This window comes from Eumetopias jubatus, unplaced genomic scaffold (assembly GCF_037043125.1).
Source record: "Eumetopias jubatus isolate StellerSeaLion01/CBP00866 unplaced genomic scaffold, mEumJub1_p1.0 scaffold_1, whole genome shotgun sequence".
Classification (NCBI taxonomy): Eukaryota; Metazoa; Chordata; class Mammalia; order Carnivora; family Otariidae; genus Eumetopias; species Eumetopias jubatus.
The window spans coordinates 18,749,821-18,765,915 of record NW_028274807.1 but is presented as its reverse complement, the minus strand read 5'-3'; the positions used below and the strand labels follow the sequence as shown (position 1 = coordinate 18,765,915).

At 40.4% G+C, this 16,095-nt stretch overlaps 1 pseudogene; it reads right to left on the bottom strand.

Moving 5' to 3' along the window:
* Nucleotides 1-14,032: 14,032 nt before the first annotated feature.
* LOC114217687 (iron-sulfur cluster assembly enzyme ISCU pseudogene) lies at nt 14,033-14,525 on the bottom strand (annotated as a pseudogene).
* Between the last annotated feature and the right edge of the window lie 1,570 nt (nt 14,526-16,095).

Genomic DNA, 16,095 nt, shown 5'->3' with positions numbered 1-16,095 from the left:
TATTATGTCACATGAAGAGGGACTTTTAAAGAGTAGCTTTAAAAGAACCTGTAGATCAATATGAAAATGAAACAAAATGTTTTAGTTTATTTATTTTAAGATTTTATTTATTTATTTATTTGAGAGAGAGAGAGAGAGAATGAGCCATGGGGAAGGGCAGAGGGAGAGAGAGGGAGAAGCAGACTCCCTACTGAGCAGGAAGCCCTCTGTATGGCTCAATCCCAGGACCCAGAGATCATGACCTGAGCCAAAGGCAGACGCTTAACCCACTGAGCCACCCAGGTACCCCGAAATATTTCAGTTTAATGAAAAAATTCCATTCAGAGGAATATATTCAACCATTTAAAGTGTGTATATGGGGGTGCCTGAATGGCTCAGGCGTTAAGCGTCTGCCTTCGGCTCGGGTCATGGTCCAGGAGTCCTGGGATCGAGCCTCGCATCGGGCTCCCTGCTCGGCGGGAAGCCTGCTTCTCCCTCTCCCACTCCCCCTGCTTGTGTTCCCTCTCTCGCTGTCTCTCTCTCTCTGTCAAACAAATAAAATCTTAAAAAAAAAAGAAAATGTATTAAAGTGTGTATATGTGCATGCATGCATGCATACGTGTGCATGTGTGTTGTAGGGAAAGAGAAAATCCACTTAGGAGAACGTGTATAGAATCTATTAAAAACTGTATAGCTGAGGCATAACCCTTAATTTTGTAAATGTAAAAAAAAAAAAAGCAAGTAAACGTTAGTATGAGTGAAAAATGAGAGCCAGAAAATACCAGTGTGAGTTATGACATCAATAGACCAATGAATTGCCAATGACGCAGAGGTGCTTTATGAGCCTTGGCAGTCGATTAGGTAAAAGTTTCTCCTGGCATAGCAATTTGAAGTGGTTATTAACCATGTATACTGAAATTTGATGGGCTAAAAAAAAGTTCTTAAAAAATAACTTTCACATCAAATTGTTCCCTCCATGATGTTTTAAGAACAAAAACAAAAAAATCCCCAGAAAACAAACTCATGATGAGCTGAAGTAAGAGATTTTTATACCGAACAAAGGTGACTAAACTGCAAGCATGAAACCTTCTATTTTTAGTGGATCCTGACATTCTTTACTGCTGGCATTCCCAGTTTCCAGTTAATACATTCTCCAGTTGGCTGGTTATTGTGCTGTAAATCACATTTCACTATGTCAGCAAACAATGGCATGAACTTAAAGAGTAAAACAAAATAAACTTGGAAAAAAACTAACATAAAAACACTGAAGTCCAGAAGGAGTCTAATCCCTTACAAAATGAGGGGCAATAAAAGAGGAGTTAAAATTAAAAGATGACACTGCAGGTTGATTCTTTGCTTTCTAAGTGCAGTCTTATTTGTATTTGTATCTACGGGATTGTGAAAACAAATGACCAGTGAATTAACTGGAAACAAAGAAGGTATCAGCTTTTTGCTTGATATAGGCATATATAAATTTTATATTGAGATATATGTATATATAATATATATTTAATTCAGCATATAATGTCCATCTGTATATATACAGAAATATATTTTGAACTTTCCAAAGGTTTCCAATTATATTATATTCTCAAATACTTATTTAATATGCATTAAATGTAAATATCTATTATTCAATAATATATAAATACATATTCTATACTAAATATAAATACATTAGATATTATATGTTAAGTATTTTTTTTTAAGTCTGACCATTACTTTCATTAATCAAAGAGTGGAGCAGAATTCTGTATTGCTGTGTAAATAAATGTGGCACAGACTTTGACATTTTGTGTACCTTCCTTATTTTTTAAGTGTCCTTGTCTTAAATTGTCTGCTACTGTGACACTGGATTGGCCAATATCAAAATACATGAAGTATTTTTTTTTAATCTTTTAGAGCAATCCATTCTATTGTCCTAGAACATACATGAGGATCAAAAAACACATTAATAGTTTTTGAACTAGGTTTTATCCTTTGAAATATCTTCTCTACTTGAAACATTAATTCGTATAAAATTTCTGAGCATTCCCAATCATAGAAGTATTTTTTAAAATTAAATTATGTTAAAACAATTGAATTCCAAGGGAAGGAAAACATACCTGGAAAATGACTGGAAAAAAAAGTGTGCGTTTCCTTCCCATTTGTGATTCTTTTCACTCTTCCTTGCTGAATCACATTTACGATACCATTACATTTATGATTAATTTAAAAACAATTAAACGTCTGGTTTTGGAATATTAGAGACTGGAGGCCAAAGGGAAGCAGTCTCCTCTCAATCAATAGGAAAGGTTGAATCTTCGTCAATGCTATGTGGTAACATTTATGTCTCATCACTAGCAATTTCTCACTGTCATCCTAAGATTTTGCCAATGGATATAAATCCGCTCCCTTGCTTTCGTTGTCAATCAAAAATAGCATCCTGGCATTTCATTTCATGTTTCACAGGCTAGAAATTTTTAGCAACCTGAGGACATGTGACTTGAAAACATGAGCAGCGCTGAGAATTATAGTCTCTCCCAGTCTTCATGGCTAAAGGGAGTTAGACGTGAACAATTCCCAGGGCAGCGTAGACAGCCGAAAAATATTAAATTCACAGACTGAGGTTTTGCCATTGAAAACTGACTTTGGAGGTTTTTCGGAGTGTGAGGAGGAAGGGCATTGACAAATCTAGGAGTTTGGAGTCAGGAGAAATTGTTCTATCTTCCCCTCACTGAGATTTTTCGAAGTAAAGTAGTTAATTGAAAATCTTAGGTTTGAGTAGATAAACTCTAAGGTCTTTTAAAAATTTCGTCCTTGCATGACACTATCCATCATTACACAGATGTGTAACATAATTCTACGGAATCTACAAATTTCCCCAAATATGATATCTGTGAGCTCTTTCGAAGGCTGTGGCATTTCTTGTGACTTTGTCATTTCTGGGTCTCTCTGACCTCTGACCTTTTACTGCTGCATTCTGAAGGAGGACTTTGGCTGAGCAGAGATGTCCAAGTGCAATTCTTATGTCTCAAGAAGGCTCATGATTCCTCACGGGGACATTTGAGGGACCTTGAAGAATTTATGTTTTTTTTTTTTTTTGAAGATTTTTATTTATTTATTTGTCAGAGAGAGAGAGAGAGCACAAGCAGGGGGAGCAGTAGAGGGAGAGGGAGAAGCAGGCTCCTCACTGAGCAAGGAGCCCGATGTGGGACTCAATCCCAGGACCCCGGGATCATGACCTGAGCCGAAGGCAGACGCTTAACGACTGAGCCACCCAGGCGTCCCAAGAATTTATGTTTCTGTTGATAAATTTCTCCACATGGCCTCCCTGGGAGCAATGAACAAAATGTGTATTCAGACAGCTCCAACTTCATAATGCATGGTTGCTCAGGCACAACTCCAGCCATAGGTGTCTGGAGTTCAGAAAGCACAAAGGGCGTGGTCATAGCTTCCTATTATTGATCATGCACATGCAATCACTACTCTTCAGAGGGCACTTAGGCAGAGAGAACTAGGTTCAAATTCTAGTTGCAAAAGCTGACTGTGTAACCCTGAGGAAGCTGACCTCCCTTTGTAAATGGGTATGAGATTATGTTTGTTTGTTTTTAAGATTTTGTTTATTTACCTGATAGAGACCTAGCCCAAGCAGGGAGAGTGGCAGGCAGAGGGAGAGGGAGAAGCAGGCTTCCCACGGAGCGGGGAGCCAGGACCCTGGGATCATGACTTGAGCTGAAGGCAGACACTTAACTGACTGAGCCACTCAGGCGCCCCTATGAGATTATATTCATAAAGCACCTGTTACGGCACTGAGAAATCAAGGAGTATTCTTTGTGTCACCCTTCCATGCTGTGTTCACTCTGTTACAAATAAAATTAATTCAACCCGTTAGGCTGTCCGGAGCTTCAGAACCGATTGGCCTTCTCTTTTGGCTTGAGGCATGCCATCTGCAGTATTTTGCACCAACTTCAAGAACATAATGTACTTACAAAATTACTTGTCAATGTAGACTACAAATGAATCTTTACATTATTAAAAACAAAAACAAACAAAACGGAGCAAAGATGAGCAAGTCATTTACAACAGAATAAACACAAATGTTCAATGAATATGAAAAAAATGGTCCAACTCATCATCATCAGAAGAATACACAATTACAAAAATAACAGCTTTCTTGGTTTCTTGAGATATAATCCACATACCATACAATTCACCTATTTATATTATATATTTTGATGTTTTTTAGTACATTTAGTACAGAATTGTACAACCATCACCATGATTAGTTTAGAATATTTTCACATACCCCCCCCTAAAAACCCCATATCCTGTAGTAGTTACTCTTCTCTTCACCCCGCCTTCCCCACTCCCCCCACCCCCTCCTCTAGCCCTGGGCAACTAGTAATCTACTTCCTGTCTCTCTAGATTTGCCAAGCAGAAACTAATCATTCTGTAGTAAATCCCCATTCCCTCTCCTGAACCTCTCTAATCTCCTTTCTGTTTCTATGGATTTGCCCATTCTAGATATTTCATATCAGCGGAATCCTCCAAAACTTGCCCTTTTGTGTTTGGCTTGTCATAATGTTTTCAAGGGTCCTCTGGCTTGTAGCATGTATCAGAATGTTTCCTTTTTTATGATTGAAGAACATTCCTTTGAATGGATCTACCACATTTTGTTTATCCACTCACCTGTTGATGATTACTTGGGTTGTTTCTCCTTTTGGGTTATTGTGAATAATGCTGCAACAAACACTGGCATGCAAGTATTTGTTTTGAGTCCCTGATTTCCATTCTTTTGGGTACATACCTAGGAGTGGAATTGCTGGGTCCTGAGATGACTCTGAGGAACTGCCAGATTGCTTTACAAAGTGGCTGCACAAATTCACATCCCCGCCAGTAATGTACGAGGGGTGCAGCTTCTTCATGGCCTCAGCGATGCTTGTTATTGTCTGTCGTTTTGATGACAGCCACATAGTGAGCGTGAGGTGATATCTCATTGCGGTTTTGATTTGCATTTCCCTGGTGGCTAATGATGTTGAGTATCTTTTGATATGCTTCTTGATCATTTGTATGTTCTTAGGCTGTTAGTGGAAGTGTAAATTGACTTACCAAAAAAAAAAAAACCTCTGGAGGACAGTTTGGCAAGTTGTTCTTTTTAAACCAACAAACTCACTTGTGAGAGTTTACCTTAAGGAGGTAATTACAGAAGTATGAGATGATATGTGCTCAAGTAATTGCAGCTTTTTTTTTTTTTACAGTAAAGAAAGATTGGAAATACACTCAGCAATCACCCAGGCGCCCCTCAGCAATAAAAGTTTTTAAAATTAATTATTGTATACATAAGATGGTATGCTATGTAGCTATTAAAAATGATGATATGGAAATAAGTATTTTGACATATAGAATACCCATGATAGGCAGTAGTCCCCCTTTATCCACAGGTACATCCAAGACCCCCAGTGGGTGCCTGAAACCACAGATGGTACTGAACCCTATGTATACTATGTTTTCCCCCATACATACATGCGTATGATAAAAATTTGATTATAAATTAGGCACAGTAAAAGATTAACAACAATAACTAATAATAGAACAATTAGACCAATATAATAAAAGTTACGTGAATGTGGTCTCTCAAAATATCTTAATTGTACTGTACCCACCGTTCTGCTTGTGTTGATGTGAAATGATAAAATTGCCTACGAGATGAGATGAAGCAAGGTGAGTGACGTAGGCACTGTGACGTAGTGTTCGTCTACTATCAACCTTCTAACGGTAAGTCAGGAGGATCATCTGCTTCCCTATCTTGGTTGAGCACAGGTCACCGAAACCATGGAAGGCAAAACTGCACTTAAGGAGGGACTACTGTATCACTGAGTGAACAAAGCAGATCACAGGGTAAATTGCCATTTTACCATGAGTGTGAAAATGTTAACCTTCTTATCTTTGTCTTCATATACATAGGGAGATGTCCAGTAGGATGACTGGTAAAAGTGAACAGTGCTTACTTCTAAGTGGTGGGATTTGGGATCACTTTTTTGTTTCTCCCTTAAGATTTTCTTTACTGTTAGAACTTTCAGAAAATCAGCACATATCATAAGAACAGTGATAAGGCTCATTTCAAAGGAAAACTCATTCTGCTCTGCAACTGTGCCTGACTCTTACTCTCTCTCTTGCCTTGCTATTGGGGAGCATACCTCTTTGACCCTGAATTCCTAACTTTGAGCCCCAGGAGAATCCCAATAAACCAGAGCAACGTGGAGCACTGGTGTAAAAGAAATATCTGAGCCTGTTTTAATTGAATTTTCTTGCAATAATTACACAAATTTAATTACAGCAAATAAAGTCGATACACTGGAATCAATATACACAAAACAAAATGTGCTTGTTTTATAGGTCCTAATAGGATCCCAAATAGAAACTGTTTACTGGCATATACTGCTAGTGCATCTGTCTTTGAATGGAAATTTGTGGGGGACAATGAGAGCGAAATCTAGCACATTTCCCCTTTCTGGCACTCTTCATCAGCCAAGAAGGTTCAGTTTGTCCAGGCTTATTCAAAATTGTTTGTGCTCTGTCATGCCTTTGGACTTGTTCCATTTGGGCCAGAGGGTCACTCTCCATCTAGAATTCCTAGAAAAGTCCTACTGTAGTACCAAGACTGACTTCGATTCACGTGTGTGTATCCCAAGACTGTAACTGCTTGGAGGTCAGTTTCTTGTTTATGTGTCTTTATACTTTCTGGAACACAGTGCTTTGGCCCTTGAAGCAAGTCTGTCATAAAATAGTGACCCTGACCAGTATTCGATTTGTCTGGAAGTACTGTCTACAAGTACTTGCTTTAACTGTCCCCACCACTAATTCTTTCACATACTGTCCCCCCAAAGTGGAAAGGTCCTCTCTGTCCATTAAAACGCACTGGGTAATCTCTATATTTCATTCTTTTCCTTGAAGATATCCATCTTGGCGCATTCCACTTTCTGGCTCCAGAATGGACTGGTGATTTTCCGGACTTGCACAACTCCTATCCTGGGGTTTCTCTTCACCATCATCCTTGGAATTCTCTCTTCCCTCTGCTGGATTGGATCCAAGGCCGGTTTCCTAAGGTCTGTGTTCTGTGCAATCACACTTAGAAAGGCTCTGCATTTGGTTTAGTGCTCTCCTCCCACCAAAACTTGAAATTCTTCCTAAGTTTTGAACACGGGGACCTGTGTTTTCATTTTGCGCTGGGCCCTGCAAATTATGTTGCTGGTCCAACATGGACCCTGAGGTTTCTGGGTTTTGTGGTCTTGGTAAATTCTCTCATATGAGGGAGACCCTACTCTGGTAGGTGCGCACCTGCTCTGGCTTCCTGAGTAAAGCTATATTGGAAATAAACGTTCTTTGAAATTTTGCATGTCTGGAAAAATCTTCATTTTACTTTCATATTCTAATAAGAGTGTAGCTTAATATAGAGTTCCCAGTTGGAAGTCGTTTTCTCCCAGGGTTTTGGAGGCATTACTTTATTGTCTTCTGGTGTCCAGTGCTTCTGTTAGGAAGGCATATGTCCTTCAGATTCCTGACCTGCGGTTATCAAGCTATTTCTCTCTCAGTTACAGCTTTGCCGTCTACTTTTTGGCATCTGAACTCGATGACTGTTGCCTTTCCTCCTCTTATTTTTGCAGGTGAATATTTTTTTAAGTCATCATTGTAGCAGTATTTTGAGAGAGAACAGAAGATGTAAACACATGTTTTCAATCTGAGCCACTTTTAAAGGACCGTGTCCCTTTTCAAGTCTGCCCTTCCTCTTTGGATGCAGGATTAGGTGGTAGTGGTGAAGGATAATTTGCATAAGAAAAACCTCAATGCCTTCTGAAAGAGACGCTAATCTTTCTTTTCCAAAATTCAATGTTAGAAACCTTTGCTATGATCAAGGGCTGCAGATGAGAAAGAACACCAAGAACTCCAGAAAGACGTTCACCTTGAGGAGAGAGTAGACTGTACCAGTGACCCAGCGATGTATCTGTGCTGCTGGAATCAGGGTTGGCTGCATGAAGCTGAACAAAAGAACTGTCCCCTTGGTGCCCAAGGAGATGTACTGAACCAGTTCTCTGTTGTTGTATTGTTGAATATCACTGCATGTGGTTTTTAGCCATTATGAGTAAAGTCATCAATATTCTTGTACATACACTGTTGCCCGCATTACTCATTTTTTTTCCATGCCCATTTCCCATGTCTCATTTTGTCAGAGTAACTTCAGAAAAATTACTGCCTCCTTGGAGTTAGTGTGATTTTATTTGAAGAAAAGGATTTGCTGATAAAGACCTAATACATTTTTCTGATCCCATAAATGGAAGTATTAAGGTCATTATGGGAGCCTCTCTTTTTACTGGGGTATGAATGTTTGTTAAGGTTTAGTTTCTATCTTTGAGAGAATTAGAATGCATTTACAGTATGGTTATAGTATCTGATTATTAATATTGAAGAAAGCATAATGTATTTTTTATGACCTCTGGGATTTCACCTTTGCCCGGGTCTATACTCATTTATAGGTATATGTTTTACAGACATTTTCCTAGGAAATTCGACCATGTGGAAGTAATCTGATGATAAAATTAAAGAAGCCTTTGTTTTCACTTTGTGCTTTTCGAAAATTAATGGAAATATGAAGTGTGAGTGGACAGCTGCTGGTTTGCACCCTTGGGAGTTTCCCATGTGAAATTGAAACTGGCCTCCCTAGACAGAGGGTAAGGAAAAACAAAAGAAAGAGGCAGGCCACTCCGGGTTGGTGGGTGGCAGGTTAATAAGCCTCAGCTTACCGATGAGGCTTGTTCTGGGCATCTGCAAGATGAGTAGATCTCTGCACCTGCCTGCCAAAGTCTTAAAAAGTTATTATATGGAGGCCTTAACGAGGTTCAGTCACCTATACCATCCAGATGGTCTCAATAACACATTACTCTCTCAAGGCTGTGTCCTTGAAATGGCTCTCACTGTGGGAACAATGGGCAGAATGAACTTTCCAAGGACAGGGAAGGGGGTGAGGAGCCTCTGATTGCCTGGGTCCAGCTCGTGGGTCAACCAGGGATCACGTCCCCTCAATGACCTTCCCCAGCAGTGGCAGAGTCCTAGAAAGAAAGTAACAATAACAGGAGTTTTTTCCCCCCAGTTTTATTGAGACATAATTGACATATAACATCATATAAGTTTAAGGTGTACAACATAAGGATTTGGTATATGTATACATTGTGAAGTGATCACCACAGTAACTTGTTAATGTCCACTACCATACATAATTATATTTTTTTTTCCTTGTGATGAGAACTTTTAGGATCTACTACTTAGTAACTTTTAAATATAGGATATGGTATTGTTCATTATCGTCATCATGTTGGTCCCCAGACCTTATTTATAACTAGAAGTTTGTACCTCTTGACCCCCTTCACTCAAGACCCATCTCCCTGCCTGTAAATTGAATCTCTGTTTCTATGACTTTGTTTTTTTTTAATTAAAAAAATATTTATTTGAGAGAGAGAGAGAGAGAGAGCACGAGTCGGGGGAGGGTTAAAGGGAGAGGGAGAAGACTCCCAGCTGAGCAGGGAGCCTGAAGTGGGGCTCCATCCCAGGACCCCGGGATCATGACCTGAGCCAAAGGCAGATGCTTCACCAACTGAGCCAACCAGGCATCTCAGTGAGTTTGTTTTTTAGATTCCAAATATGAGACCATATGATATTTGTTTTTCTGTCTGACTTAACTTCGCTGAGGTATAATAACACCAGGTTTATCATCATTCAGATGTTATGCTTTTGTCCACATTCCAATATATTTAGACTGAGAGATAATTTCAGTATCCAGACTGTCAAAAGGTATTGACTTCAGTGTACATAAAAAGATTGGGCTCCAGAGGCATGTGATCTTCTGTGCTCTACTCCATGGCTTGGCATAGCTGCACGTCCTCACAGAGAGGCTGGGGGGTTGCAGCGCATGTGCATTAGTGGGACGCTGCACCCAAGATGTGTGTGCTCAGCTTGCAGTGTGCTGGGCAAGCCCTCTTGAAGGTGACTGTTGATTTCATGTCAAACACAAGGGCTAGACACTTACTAAGCCACAGCATTTTTGCAAATTATCTTTAATTAAAAATGTATCACAGGGCGCCTGGGTGGCTCATTTGGTTAAGCGTCATGATCTTGGGTCACAGGATCAAAACCCACGTCTGGCTCCACCATGGAGCTTAAGATTTTCTCCCTCTCCCCCCTCCCCACCACTCATGCGTGCTCTCCCTCACACACTCTCTCTCTAAACACCACATAGTCTTAAAGAATTTTTTAAGGAATGTATATTTTTCTAAAAGTCTGAAAGTTAGCTTCACCTTGACTCATCCCTCACTTTCCTCACTGTCCAGTTAGTCGCCTGGCCTAGCAATTCAGCCTCCAGAATTATCTTGTAAGTCAGTTATCTTCTCTCTACCCTGAGCTACCATTGTCTTCATGCATGTTCTAGCATGAATTCACAATCCAAGCAGCTTTCTAATTAGGACTCCTGCTTCTAGGGTCTTCCTTAGTAACTCCCCACTCTAAACTCATGTGGTCGCTTCCTTAGTAACTCCCCACTCTAAACTCATGTGGTCACTCTCCTGCTGAAAAGACTTAATGGAGAAATTATTTACAAAGGGTTAAGATAATACAAAGAAGGTGAAGCTCTCTGGGGCTAGAATGGCAGCCTACTATCTCCTGAGGAAGCAAGTAAGGGAACAGTGACCCAGAATGACTTGCGACTTTAGGATAGGACTGCTGGCCTTTGATAGAAGAATATAGTTGTTGCCAAACTGTAACTGGGTAGGGAAGGAGATGGCAGGCGCATCTTGAGTATCTTCGGTGGAGACAGTGGCTAAAACGAAATCTCACTCTCCCTGCTGCATTCCTTGGGTGGTATCTTTTGACAAATTCAAGTCAGCTCGAGTCAAGGGTTGAAGGAACACAGAAGGCAGAGATGGGCTTGCTTAATTAGAGAAGATCATGAACGTAAAGACATTCTGTCAGATATGATGCTATTCAACTATTACAAGCATCATTTTCATTATTGTGGAGTACAAATAAGGAGGAATAAAGAGAACCAACAGACGGCAGTCAATAGGGAAATGACTAAGTCCTCACATGAGAAGGTTAAAACAGACAAAGGTGCTTAATCAGCCAGGACTGTTGACCAGATCAGTGTCATGGAGAACAATTTTCTGTTCCAATTTTGACTCATTTTGTAATATTTGGTAAATCACTTAGCTTTTCTGCAGTACAGTTTTTCCAATCCATTACGTGACTATTACAGTACCTTCTGCCTGTTGATGTGCAAGAATATTTGGGTGATTCATTTAATAATTGGCTATGAAGAGCTTTGAGCTCCATAGAGGAAACCAGGAACAAAGATTTAAGTGCTATTATTAGTTAGAAAGTCTTATTGCATTGCTTGAGTCTCTGATTCCCCATTTTTTTTTTTTTTTTTAGTTCAACTGCTTTTCTGTGGCTTTCTCAAATTCTACCCTAGTTCTCTTTACACAATTGCAGGGTGCAATGATATCATGTATCCCAAATGACAGTGCTATAATCACATTAGCACCTTGGTTGAATGTAAAGAAATAGGAAAGTTAGGGGATTTTGAGCCTGTCTTAAGGCAAATAAAGAAAACACTTAACATGGCTTGAGTAGAGAAAGATAACTAGTGAGTGACCAAAATCAGTCAGGAACATACCAAAATGTTATGTCCAGTGGCACTTGGCATATGACCTATAACACACAACGTTCTTGGCCTGCTAAGGGAAAAGGACAGCTGGTTCCAGGAGGAAAGAAACTTCTTAGTTCATATTGTTTGATACAAAAAATTTTGGGTCTGTTTTGATGTCAATGGTCTACTTTTATAGAATTTACCACCAAATGATACAAACTTTATGGAGATTGTCAGCACCTCTTCATGGAGTAACTAAGGGACTGAAATAGGGCCCCTCCATAGGACTTTGGGGGCAATGAGAAAATGTGTGATTCATTGGAATTCTAAGTCTTGTTTTATTCTTTCAGGTTGAGAAATAATGTAGGATATTTGCTCCCTTTTGGCTCTTCAGGTTTTTTTTTTAATCCAGAACATTTAAATATTTATGTCATGGCTTAAGCTTTCATGACTCTAAAGAGAAGTTTAAGATTGGATTGTACCTCTAGCCCTGCTCTCTCTCCCCCGAGAGCTGGCCTTATACCTTAGAGTGGTAGGTTTGCATATTGAAATGCCAGCTTAACCTAGCTGCCTGAAAGTCTTGAATGTCAAGCCCACAACAGAGTTAATTAATTTCTCTTACAAGTTGGTAATTTCCTGTTATGCTCCTAAGTAATGCTAATTTCAGGTACACCCTTGCCACGAGATGATTTTAGGTCCTCTGTATTTTAGCATATCCTGGCATATATATTGTGATCATCATATAATGGTGTCATACACTGTCACTGTTGTCCCATTCCCAGAACTCACAGAAATGGTGGCCACCTGAAGGAGGCAGGGGTCATACCAACTCAGTTCATGGTTACTGAAGCAACTATTGAGTCAACAGAGAAATTGCAGATACTTAATATAAACCTTTACTTTCAATCACATATGATGGTACATTTTCCTCCAGACACTGGAGAGTAAATTAAAATGAGGGCAAAGGACGGGGCATGACAGCAATACAGGACTACTGTTTCCCTATTTGCGGTATGTGCCTTATCTGTTTCCTGTCTTATTTTTTTTTTTATTATGTTATGTTCATCACCATACATTACATCATTAGTTTTGATGTAGTGATCCATGATTCATTGTTCGCGTATAACACTCAGTGCTCCATGCAGAACATGCCCTCTTTAATACCCATCACCAGGCTAAACCATCCCCCCACTCCTGTCCCCTCTAGGACCCTCAGTTTGTTTCTGAGTCCATAGTCTTTCATGGTTAGTCTCCCCCTCTGATTTCCCTCCCTTCATTTTTCCCTTCCTACTATCTTCTTTTTTTTTTTTTTTAACATATAATGTATTATTTGTTTCAGAGGTACAGGTCTGTGATTCAACAGTCTTACACAATTCACAGCGCTCACCATAGCACATACCCTCCCCAATGTCTATCACCCAGCCACCCCGTCCCTCCCACCCCCCACCACTCCAGCAACCCTCAGTTTGTTTCCTGAGATTAAGAATTCCTCCTGTCAGGGAGGTCATATGATACATGTCTTTCCCTGGTTGACTTATTTTGCTCAGCATAGATTTTAATTTCAGTTATACACAGTGATTAAAACCTAGGCAAAAAAAGAAAAGTTCCCTGATAGAGGCCCTGGCAAACCATCTATAATGGATAGATAAAAATTAACACCAAGGCATTAGAGGTGTTAGGTTATTACTCTTGCATTGACTTTATTTTTGGTCAATCTATTATTTTGCAAAGCACAACGAAAAGAGATTGGCTTTCTCCTTTCACTTTCTCCCCCATTCCATAAAATGTGACGCACATCTGGCCGTCTCTGTCCATGGTCTTTACTGTGCAGTTTGCTCAGAAATGTGCACACGTCATCACGGTCCAGTACCTGGAAGCCCCAAGGGGCTCTGGGCAGGACCCTGCGGTGAGTGAGGGATCCAAGAAATGCTATCAGAGAAAAACACGGTCTTACATTCTTTTATTATATATACGTGCAAATCTATTTTACGTACAATAATTGGTTGTATCAAATAATCATACCAAGTCCTTCTACTGGTAATCTTCCCCAAGATAGATTCAAGTGAAATTAGGTATTTGCGCACTTCGCGGACTACCACACTTGAGACTTCGTGACTGATTTCAGTTTTGAGGCCATGCACACAATTCAAAATATACACAAACCGGGTTAAGGCGATAAAAATGGGCTGAAAGAAAGCACAGGACTTGGAACGAGTAACCTGTGCATTTTGCTTGAATGGGAGCCACCACGTGACCAGCAAATACTGTGCGAGACTCGGAGCTCTTCTACTGTAGCGTGGGGGCTTCTGAACATCTACAGTGATTGCGCGGCGGGTGGACAGACAGCAAGTGTGACCAGATGGACGCTTCGAGGAGGGCTCATTCCTTCTCCGCCTCTCCTTTCTTGGGTTCTTGTTTCAGTTCGTAATCCGCTAGGGCAGCCTTGATTGCATCTTCGGCCAGCATGGAGCAGTGCAATTTCACGGTGGGCAGAGCTCCTTGGCAATGTCCATGTTCTCGATGGTCAAGGCGTTCCTCTGCCGTCTTCAATTGTACCCGTTCAGTGGCTAACGACCTGGAGGCAATAGCAGACCCCCAGCCCAATGTTTTGAACCTGGCGTCCGCAATCTTCCCCTTTTCATCCACTCGAATCTGCAATTTCATTACATCACCACATGCCGAAGCCGCCACCCATCCAGTTCCAACATTTTTGGCTGTCTTGTCAAGGGAGCCCATGTTTCTAGGATTTTCGTAATGATCAACAACCTTCTTGTGGTAGAGCCTGGTTGGAGCTGACAGTTCCCCGGGCGAGCAGGCAGGCGGGGGCTCCGCAGCAGCCCGGCGAATGCCGCCCGCCTCCGGCCGCTGCCATCTTACGGGCTTTTGCACTGACTTTTAAAAAATGGGTTTTAAATAAATTAAAGAGGGTACATGTGCTTGTTATAAAATAATTCAAACAGGAAAATTTTAAAGTTAATGTCTTTCAACGTCATACATGTTCTCCCCCTAGCCAGATGGTGTCCTTGTCTGTGAGGCTCCAGCCCCCTTTCCCTAGGCTAAGTCTATAAGGGGCCCTTCAGAAACCTTGCTTACACACACACGCACACACACACACACACACACGTGTGCGCACGTGCATACCTTGCTTACACACACGTGCGCATACACTGTGCATACATATCCATCATATCTTTCTATATTTCATATTATTCATACCATTTGTCATATCTTATATATATCGTTTTAATTTTGACAAAAAATGGATCACGCGCCATGTACTATTTTGCAGTTTATCTTTTGCATTACACTGTGGGCATCTTTCCGTTTCAATATGATGAATCTACCACATTCATCGTAATGGCTGCAAAATAGTCCCTTGAGATGTAGCCTAATTTATTTCAGCAATTCTCAAGTGACTGATATTTGTTTCTGATTTTCAGCTATTAGCAATATACTACAATAGGCATCTTTCTTTGTACACATAATCTGTGTGCATTTTGAGGAGAGCATATATGTAGGATAAATACCTAGAAATAGAATTCCTGGACCAAAGATGTATGCATGTGAATTTTGAGAAATATTGCCAAATGGAGAAGGGCTGCATATGTTTATTCTCTCACTAGCACTGTGGAAAAGGATTTTATTATCCATGTCTTTACCAATTGGTAAGCTAAGCCAAACCACAGAGGGATGGTCTGGCTTTGAAGTTTGGCAACAGGACTCTCAATCAATTTTGCTTTTATTTCATTTTGCCGCTGAGACAGCAAACAAGCAGGGCAAGTCCCTGGACCAGAGGTTCTCAAAGTGTCGTCCCTGGCCCCAGAACAGCATCACTACCTAGGAACTTGTTAACAGATGCAAGTTCTCAGGTCCCACCCTGGACCTCCTGAATCGTAAATTCTCAAGGCAGGGCCCAGCAATCTCTGTGGTTTAACAAGCCCTCCAGGTGATTTTGATATTCATCAAATGGTGGTTGGAGAACCACCACAGTAGAGCTTGATCAAAGCGAGGATACAGTTTCCCAGTGCCTCCTTTATTCCTCTTGGAGTTGAACCTGGAATTTTCTGGTTCAAGTTGAAGGTGCCCTGGGCTACATACTCTCTGTATCTCATAGCATTTGGGTGGGACAGGAGCCAAACTGGCACTGTGAGTAATTATTCTCATAAAAGGCAACCTCTCCTGCCCCAAAGTTACAAAGCTCTGTGTCCTATTTCTTATCTCATTAGGAAGCTACAGTGGACATGGCCAAATAGTAATAAAATTTTGGCTTCTTGTCTGTCTGAAAAATGGCACCTCATTCCTATTTTATATTAATTTCTTTAATTATAAGTGAAGTTGAGCATCTTTTCATTTTATAGGCCATTTGCACTTCTTTTTACCCTTATTCTTTATTTTCTTTGCCATATTTTCTATTGGCTGGCTGTCTCTTTATCAACTTATAA